This window comes from Cyprinus carpio, chromosome A1 (assembly GCF_018340385.1).
Source record: "Cyprinus carpio isolate SPL01 chromosome A1, ASM1834038v1, whole genome shotgun sequence".
NCBI classification, from domain to species: Eukaryota; Metazoa; Chordata; class Actinopteri; order Cypriniformes; family Cyprinidae; genus Cyprinus; species Cyprinus carpio.
This window is the reverse complement of record NC_056572.1, coordinates 35,669,991-35,680,349: the sequence shown is the minus strand read 5'-3', so window position 1 is coordinate 35,680,349 and position 10,359 is coordinate 35,669,991. Positions and strand designations below refer to the sequence as shown.

The 10,359-nt window shown below is 35.2% G+C and overlaps 1 long non-coding RNA gene across 1 annotated transcript; it reads left to right on the top strand.

Moving 5' to 3' along the window:
* The first annotated feature begins 2,382 nt into the window (after positions 1 to 2,382).
* LOC122139416 lies at positions 2,383 to 5,619 on the top strand. Its single transcript, XR_006156303.1, has 4 exons — positions 2,383 to 2,547; positions 2,684 to 2,776; positions 2,853 to 2,957; positions 5,096 to 5,619. It is a non-coding gene; the product is annotated as an uncharacterized LOC122139416 (long non-coding RNA).
* Positions 5,620 to 10,359: the final 4,740 nt, after the last annotated feature.

Genomic DNA, 10,359 nt, shown 5'->3' with positions numbered 1-10,359 from the left:
TTACCAAAAACACTAACTTGCATTTCTCCTGTTAGGTTTTCAGAAGCTCTCGTTTCGAGCTGATCGTGGATCTTCATGAAGGAAAACCTGAAGATATGCTGAAGATTCTGAAGCCATAAAAACAGCAGAGGACTACTGCAAAACTCACAGGTCAGCTGAAAAACAGCATAAAAACAGAAATAAAATACAAAATTTATAAACGAAATTGGTTAAAACAAATAGCATATTACAATATTTATATGCACACTGTAAAACCCGACAAGTACACGTAACTCAAAAACCTTATTGTTGTGGAGTAAACAGATATCCGTAAAAGCCAATTACTCTCCCAATTATGTTTACTCAAACGGTTTGAGGACACCGAGTGCCTTTAAACCATTAAGTTTTTTTTTTGGTTTTTTATTTTTTGTTAGTTTTTAAACCTTCTCATAAAGGTTTAGTTTATGAGTACGCTGAACTTAATTCAGTTGGAGTTACACTGAAAGAAGATATTCATTGCCTTGAAATAATTAAGTGATTATTGAGTGATTATTGTGACGTAGTGATGAAAACACCTGCGAGTAAACAAACAGACATCACTGAAGAAGAAAAGAGGAACACAAAAGAAACTCAAACTGACGTTCAGACACAGCCTTAGATTAAAATAAACTGAAATAACAATACATTAAATCTCTCAAAGATCTGAGTTAACACAACACACAAACAGCAATCACCAGATCAACTTATTAATAAACAGAAGGCCTTTATTTAGGGAAAGGACGGCACGAGACGGTATACAGAAAGAATCTGAGTGGAGGAAGTACCTAAGGTGTAGCGGGTTGATTTATGTTGGAAGTTGTAAACGGAAACAAAGTTAGAGAATCAGTAGTGTTTGCGTTAGTTGTTCGGGTGATCTGGAAAGTTGATTGCAGTTCTTGAGGATTTTCTTTGGCTGGTTTTGTTTGTAAACCATGTGGGTGTTTGTGTTATTTGTCTAACCTAACTCAAAACGCCAAGAGGAAAATATCAGCAGGTGTGCATTACACACATCAACCTCTTAGTATAAGCGTTGGGCTTTTGCCTTGCTTTGCTTTTATGCCAAAGCAAGCCACACCCCCCCCCCCCCCCCCCCCCCCCCCCCCCTCGTACAGTGCCCATTCAGGTTAGCATTTTGTTTTATCTAACTCTTGGCTACATAGACCCCCCCCCGATGCCATGGATTATTAGATAATGTATATTGGTGATGATTAATTGTGCAATATTGAACTGTTTGGAGTGTAAATCTCTGATGAAAAAGGTGGTGTGGTAATTAGTTTTGGGAGTGGTTACAGTAAAAGTGATTCTAAGAGACAGCGGTTCTGTGATAATCAGTTCCTATAAAGAACATTCCAACCAGTTGGTTTTCTGTGAGGGACACTTAGTCACACACAGACATATAATCAGAATTATTAACCTCAACAGATGGGGACATAAAAAAAATAAATTTAAAAGAAATAAAAAATAAAAAAACTACAAACATGCGCAGAAGGCAGCTGGGGCCATGGAGAGTTTTGTACTCCAATAGTACCACAGAGCATGGCAGCTGGTTTTGTTTTTTTTTTTGTTTTTCTGTTAACCATTGTTGAGGTTCATATATGATTTTGATGTTTGGTGTGTGACGGAGAATTGACACCATAGAAGACCAAACTGTTTTGGAAAGTCCTTTATATTAACTGATTATGAAAGAATCTCTGACTTTTGAATGGCTTTCATTGTAATCAACTGAACTAACTATAGAACACCTATTTAGTAAGATTTTTGAACTCTGAACAGCGCCATAATTGATGATTATCATCACCAATATGCTGTATAACAACCAATACCTGATCATATTTTCTCTGGGTTTTTTGAGTTATAACAAACATGTTTCAAAAACACATGGTTACAACGTCCATAAAAATAATCTAAGACAGAGTTCAAGGGTCAAGAGCCCAACTAAAGCAAACACTGATCTCTAACATGGTTACTTCAAATGAAACAATAAATCAACATCTAAACCTTAGTTAATTCTCAATCAGATCTTCTGTAGACGTCTGACAGAAATAAAGTCAGTCTGGTTATTAATAAGTGGAGCTGGTGATGCTGTTTGTTAACAGCAGCTGTTCATCACTAATGCTCAATCAGCACTTAATTAATCACTTGATTACATAATTCATAACAAAGTTTTAAAACTTACATGGTTTAAGTAAAGGCAATCTGTTTACTCAAACGGTTGGAATTACTGTGACTTGTCAGGTTTTACAGTGCAGTATATAAACATTTGTAATTATGTGTCTCAGAATATACTGTAGTGTGTATAAAATAATATATTATTTTTCAAAGGACACATCGGCAGAAAACAAAAACAACAACATAAAACCTTTTGCTAATTAATCTTCTGTTCTTCTGTCAGATGAGATCTTTGAGCAGATCTTGTCCTCCACTTCTGATAAACTGAAGGAATCTCGAGACATCTTGAACAAGATCATCAGAAGAAAACTGCCAAAGTTTGTTGGAGAAGCTCGACTGACTGAAAAAAACATCTCAAAGGTTTGACAGAAAATAAAAAACATTGTTTGACTGTTCGACTGATATTAACAATATTCAAAAGACATGTGACTTTAAGGCAGCATTTAATACACAAGAACAACACAATCCAGTAACTGACTGACTCTCTCGAATTTAGGAAGAGCTGACAGACACATGGAAAGCTGCAGTAGAGAAGTACAAACCTACAGACCCCACTGTTTCTCTGAACACTGACGATTTACCACTTTATGTAAGTTATACTGCATGCCAAAAACATAATTTCTGCCTTCATATCTTCACAAACCATTTAATCTCTTTTCACTCAGGTGGTTGATCTGGATCACGGCATGAAGGACAAAAACCCCATTGAAAACGTCTATTTCTACAGCAAGAGGAAACCCAACGAAGCTTCTGCCATTAAGGATTATCAGGTAAAGTCACACTTAAACCTTTATATATCAGATCACTGCAGAATTTTCCAGATAAGAAGTATAAGTAATTCCATAATAAAATAGGTGCCATTCATTCTGAAAACTATATAAACAAAAATAGCATTTTGTTTTGTTTTTTTCAGTATACACTCTAAAAAATGCTGGGTTAAATATAACCCAACGCTGGGTTAAAAAGGGACCAACCCAACAGTTGGAACGCTCCGGTTTATAAAAAGGGACCAAATCCCAGACAGTGTGGGTTGTTTTGACCCAGCAGGTGGCAGAGGTATAAAGTCCAGGGTCAGAGAAGTAAAGTCATGCCATATGGGTTTTATTACCACCCATGTTTTTTTAAACCTCAGCAAGCGTTTTTTAACCAGAGAGCGAACCAAGGGCAAGTCATTACTTTCACATCACAAAACGAGTCTCGAGTAAGATTCCCAAGTCCTCAAAGAGTAAATTTAATGAGATAAGTTAAAGGACTAATTAAATGAAGATTGTGCTTAGGATGAACACCTGCTGTTAACAATCAAACTTAACAGCAAGAAAAGGAGAAAACCACACGACTACAGCTGGACTCCAGGCACAGCCTTGGAGTGAAATATACTGATTTTTTTTTCTGCTTTTTTTACAAGCACATCAAGAATGCCGAGCCTATCACTGTGGTCAAGGTTTGTCTTCATAATTGCGTCTCTTGGACCATTTAATAGATAACTCAAAGTAGTTGGTTTCTAAGCAATTGCAATATTGTTTCACCAGCAAACATTGTGGTGCATTGCTGCAATCAAAAGCTTGAAGGTAGCCGAGTTAGTAGTAACTTTGTGATTTTCTGCTAATAAGCGTCATGGGTAATATCACTTCACAGCCAATCATTAAAGCGGTCTCACATCTCTTTTGGTTCTAATGTAGATTGTATCAGGTACTGTAGAACTACAAAAAAAAAGAAAAACTATTAAACGAAATGCCACCTTAATGTGGTTCAATATCGATAAAAAAAACAAGCTATGGTCAGCTCAGGAATTTAGGCCATGAACATTTATACATACCTATCCTCAACAGTGGTGACAATAATTTTTCATACTGCAGTGCATGAGGGGAGTTTTTACTATGGTGTTACCCAGCATCATTGCATCATTGAAGCATTTTGTTGATTGTCACCATTGTTGGAGATTGGTATACTGGGTTCTTGAATGTCTCTCTGTGTCTAAATTTTCCGTATAGTAGTTTGTTTTTTTTTTTGGTGTATTACTATGTATATATATATATAATATATACAGCACACACTTTATTTGTTTTATTAATTCACTATATATTTTAGAACAACAGTTGTTCTGTGTGTTTCACATAGTTCTTAATGCAAACCATGAACATGTAAATGGAAGCAAGTTATTGAAAAATAATGAAATCCGGAGCGCCAGTTTTATGAGGCTTTTGTTTTCATCACATATAAACAGCAAATTTATACCCCCAACTACACGCACCCTTGTAAAGTACATAATCACGAGACCACAGCATAGTTCATCAGCAGAGCAGAGTGACTCCAAGAGCCGCAACAAGTTCACACAGGGTCAAGGAGACCGCACACGATCCTTAATCAAATACGAAGATGATCTCGCGATTAGACGTGCAGTGGCATCATTTTAAGCCAATAAAACATCAACATATGAATCCTCTGTAATTTCAATGAAACAGCATGGTGTTCGTATCATAATGCACAATCATTCATTTAATTAATCACTTATTGTATCTCAGTTAACACTTTACTCTTTGAGGACTTGGGATTTGACTTGAAGACCTTTGTTCAGTAGACAGGAATTGAAAAGGAAATGACTTAGGTTCCTCCTCTGGTGAAAATCAAAGCTGACTGAGTTCACAGTCGGCATGGGCGACAAAATATTGGGCTGGACCTTTTACTTTCTGACCCCTGGACTATCCCACCTCTGGTCAAAATAACCCAACCGCTGGGTCAAAACAACCCAACCGCTGGGTTGGTCCCTTTTTACAACAAAACCCAGCACTGGGTTATATTTAACCCAGCATTTTTAGAGTGTAGGGTTCCATGATGTTTACAGTGTTTGTTTGTTTACTGCACTAGCAAGTTTAGAAAACCCATTGTGTGTTTTGTCTTGTATTGACAGCTGTCCAGTTTCCTGCCAAAGAGGTTTAATGAAGAGCTGGTCAGAGTTTACTACAAAAGAACTGATGGGAATAAAGAGGAGCAGAAGAAGAAAGTGGAGGAGGCTGAGAAGTGCTTTCAGATATGGTGTGACTCCAGTTTTGGACTCCATTAATGTGCATTTGGTTTATAATATATTATATTTTAGTCACTATCAGTACTGTGTCTGCAGTTGTTGTGATACAGATTAGATGTTTAATGACTAAACTAAAGGGACTAACCTTGCTGAAATTGGAAAGATAGATTCATGGTTCGGTGAATATAACTCAAAAATGTATGATCCTTTTTTTTTTCTATTTGAAAATGAATTACTTGAGCTTGAAAATATTAATGAAATTAGTAAAGGGTGTCAGTGATCTAAAACAATTCGATTCAGACATCACTCTGCATGTAGTGAGAGACCTTCTTCTAACAGATCGAATAATAAAAACTGTACTATTTACTATTTTACTTTAACTATTTGTATAATTTTCCCATGAAGTATTGTATACTGTATGTGTAAATTATAATTAATCCACATCTTTAACATAAAAAAATAAAAATTAATGACCTGCAAAATATTATAATAAAGTATAAAATACAGAAGTCAAATACACAAATAAAATACACACTTTTAGTGCAGCTTGTGAGAAGAATTAAGTAAATTACTCAATTATTCTCAATTGTTCAACTATTTAGGACACCACTTAAACATCAATGATGCTCAAACATGTTTTTAAAGTAGCATTTCCCATTAATTTATTTAGCAGATGCTTTTATGTAAAGCATACTATTGAGGGACATCAGAAGATTTGTCATTTTGAACATTTTTAAACAAAGCTCTTTAAATGGCTCAAACAAAATTCACAAATATACTCTGAATTCCTGTCACTATATGCTTCACAAAAATAATAGAGCCTATATGAAATATCTATTATATTTGATATTTCAAACAGTCATGAACAAGAACAAAAACCACAACATAAATCAAAGTGAGAAATGATTGTTCTCTCTGTGTGTGTGTGTGTGTGTGGGAGTGACAACCGCATTTAAATCAAGGTGTGAAATGATTGTTCTCTCTGTGTGTGTGTGTGTGTGTGAGAGAGAGAGAGAGAGAGAGAGAGAGAGAAAGAGAACCGGATCCACTGGATCCACTTACATTAAAACACTGGAATGTTTTGCATTGTTCCTGTAAACACTCATCTAAAAAAAAAAACGTTTACTACAGTATACTACTGTATGTGAGAAAATAAAATAGAACAGAATAGTCTACTGAAACATCTACTTGTTAAAAAAAAAGAAAAAAGAAGAATGTAAATATAACACTTTAAAATATAAACTACTGTATGCTTTGCTTATTTAACGTTGCAGGGAAAGTTATTGGGATGCATCCAATACACTTTATAGGTCTTGTGAATCTAATTCCATTATCAATTAGCACATATCCTGCATTTTCAGGACCTCATCTAAAAACCATATATAAAACATTTCTACTTATCACACCCGAGAGACCTGTTCTCACAATTCATGGAGGTTAACAAAGAGGCAACACAGCAGTTTCATCCTGCCATATGTTTATTCCATACGTTCGTTCAATTTTTAGCCAAACTGACTTAAATGAGGACAAAAGCAAACACAAGTGATTCGTCAAAAAGCAGAGGTGTATAGTCCAGGGGTCAGAAAGTAAAAGTCCTGCCATATGTTTATTCCACCCATGAACTCAGCAGCTGATTTCACCAGAGGAGGAATCAAGTCATTCCTTCCAAGTCACAAACAAGGTCTCAAGTCAAATCCAAAGTCCTCAAAGAGTTAAAGTTAATGAGATTAATTAACGTGACTAATTAATTAAATTATGATTGTGCATTAGTGATGGACACCTGCGGTTAACAATCAACAATACCTGAAGAAAAGAGAAACACAAGAACTACAACTGACTTTAAGGCACAGCCTGATGGTTGAAATCATTGGAAGAAGGAAAAACAAAATAACTTTGCCACCATAATTGTGGTACAGTATTTTGCTTCAGTTTGTGTCTCTTGAGCCTTTTAAACAGTTTTTTATACATTTGCTTCTAAGGCCAATGCATTACTGTTTTCACAGCAAACATTTGTGCAATGCTGAAACAAAATCTTGAAACTAGGCAGGTATTAAAAAAAAAAAGTGATATCTCATTATACATTGCCACCACAATACTTACTAGATAATTAAACAAGAAAATATACACATATCATACTAAACAGTGGTGATAAATAATTATTCATACTGCAGTGCATTATGGGAGTAGGTTTGTTCGTGTATTGCAAAATGAAGCATTTTGTTGTTTTCACCAGTTTAATAGAGATTCCCATATGCTAGTTTCTTGAATATCTGTAGTTTCGTCTAAAAAGCACTGGAGTTCAAATTTCGGTATGTGTTACTACACAGATTTGAAAGAAATGTATTCCCTGTAAATATTAGAGCAGTGACTTTTGTACACCTCGTGGCTGTAGTTTCACTGGGTATGATTATTCAAAACCTAAACTTATGGAAAACTAAACAGCAATACTTTGTTTGAATTAATCACAACCAGCTCATTGTGACTATCTGTTTATTGGCATATCAACCTGACCCTCTTTTCTTACTAAAACATGCTACAATATAGAGCTACAAAGAACAGATCTAGCACAACAAGTCAAGGGTCAAGAGCACCGCTAAATCAAACAACTGATCTCCATGATGGGGTCATCAGTTTTAACCAAGTAAAACATTAACATCTGATCCTCTGTAATTCTCAATAACAGCAGTGATCACATCACTAATGAACAATCATCATTTAATTAGTCACTTAATTATCTCATTAACTTTAACTCTTTGAGGACCTGGGATATGACTTGAAACTCATTTGTGACTTGGAAGGAATGACTTTCTGGTGAACCCTGTCCTTCTTTGGTTGAAACTTGGTGTTGTGCAATTGTGATGGATGTTTTGATGATGTTGTGTGTTGTTGATGTTGGTTTTTTTGTTGTTGATGATGATCTGTGATATTTGATGGTGTTGGTGTGATTGTGTGGACTGTGAACAACAGCTGCTGAGTCATGGGCTGGAAAAAATACTGGCAGGAATTTTAAAAACTTTCTGACCCCTGGACTATCCACCTCTGATTGAAATATAATAACAAAACACTGTTAAGAAAGTCCAAAAACCCCATATCAACTTAGCCCTACAACCTAATGTCCCAATCACAACTGCGAATCATGTTAAAAACAGCTTCAATGTGAATATAATATAATATGTTGTCAATATAATATACTATTGTGCAGAGGTGGGACTTTCAAGTCACAAGCAAATGTTCAAGTCATATCCCAGGTCCTCAAAGAGTTAAAGTTAATGAGATAATTAAGTGACTAATTAAATGATGATTGTGCATTAGTGCTGATCCCCTGCTGTTATTGAGGGAGGAATTACAGATGATCAGATGTTAATGTTTTATTGGTTAAAATGATGCCACCATCATGGAGATCAGTGTTTGATTTAGTTGTGCTCTTCACCCTTGACTTGTTGCACTAGATGGCTTACTGATTATAGTCAAAGTAATGCTTTATTTTCATAAGTTTAGGTTAAGAATAGTCATCCCAGTGAAATTACAACACATGCAAAAAAATAATGTTCTAATATCTACAGAGAGTGAATTTTAAAGACACACACACAGATATCAAGAACTAGCATATGAATCTCTTTAATGGTGACAATCAACAAAATGCTTCATATTGCAATACATGAAAAACTCCCATAATGCACTGCAGTATGAATAATTATTTGTCACCACTGTTGAGGATCATATGATAAATGTTCATTGTTAAATGCCTAATCCTAAACACCGTTTTTTTGTTTTAATCTTGAAGTGTTATGGTGGCATTTTGCATAATGAGATATCACTCTTTTTTTTAAGAATAAGAAAGAAATTTAAATCAATATCAAACAGTCATCAAAAGCATAAGTTACCTGCTAGTTCAAGAGTTGTTTTAGCATTGCACAAATGTTTGCTATGAAACAATAATGCATTTGTTTATAAGCAAATTTATCAAAACTGTTAAAAGGCTCAAGAGCCCAACTGAAGCAAATACTGACCACAATTATGGTGGCAAAGTTTTTTTTTTCCTTCCAATTGATTTCATCCAAGGCCTGTGCTAAAGTCAGTTGTAGTTTCTTGTGTTTCTCTTTTCTTCAGTGATGTGGATTGTTAACAGCAGGTGTTCATCACTAATGCACAATCATCACTTAATTAGTCACTTAGTTATCTCATTAACTTTAACCCTTGAGGACTTGGGATATGACTTGGGATTTGGTGCTGCACTGGACATGAACTTGTCTTGAAATAAACTTCAGCTATAATACCCCAGAAGTACAGCAGTGACTATATTTGTATTTTCATTATTGGGAATGTACTTAAGCTACACTGGAACCTCTGCTGCATTATTATAAATGATTGCCTGATTGAAGTGCATACTTAGGAATTTTAATGTAGCTGTAACTTCAGTGTTTACTTAAAGGAAACATAAAAATTCTTTCATTATTTTGATCATCATCAGTGGAACTACATCCTTCTTGGTTTGCATGTCCGTCTATTTCAAAATCTTTACTTTTTGACAAAAAAAAAGTCAAACAATCTCTCAATACCACTTTTATGCAAAGGAGGTCAACCTTCTCTAATATTATTCTCTGTAATAAGTTTGTTTCCTAGTGCATGTCATGCTTTTGTCTGATTTTTCAGGTGTGTCGTTTAGTAAATGTGACAAGGTTTCCTGAAAAACATTAAACACAGCAACATCCCTGTGAAATACACAGCTGAGCAGGTTCAAACTGTAAGGTGTGGAAAGGTGTGTTAAAATTCACATAAACAAAAAAAACCATTCTGTGGTTTGCAGAGTAATTAAAGGTTTAGGGAGAAACAGGTGGTTCTGTTATATGTGTGACGAACAGGTAGTGCCCTGCTTTGTCTTAGATGAAAACAGCTGATCTGTCTTTGCTTTTCTACTGTGAGCTTTCAATTTGTGTTACACCTATAATGCTCTGTCTGTGATTACACTGTAAAACCTGACAAGTCACGTAACTCAAACGTTTGAGTAAACAGAATCAGATTGCCTTGACATAAACCATGTAAGTTTTAAACCGTTGTATTTAACAAGTGAAAAAAAATATATAATAATAATTAAGTGCTGATTGAGCAGAGGTGGGACTTTCAAGTCAAAAGCAAGTCGTCAAGTCATA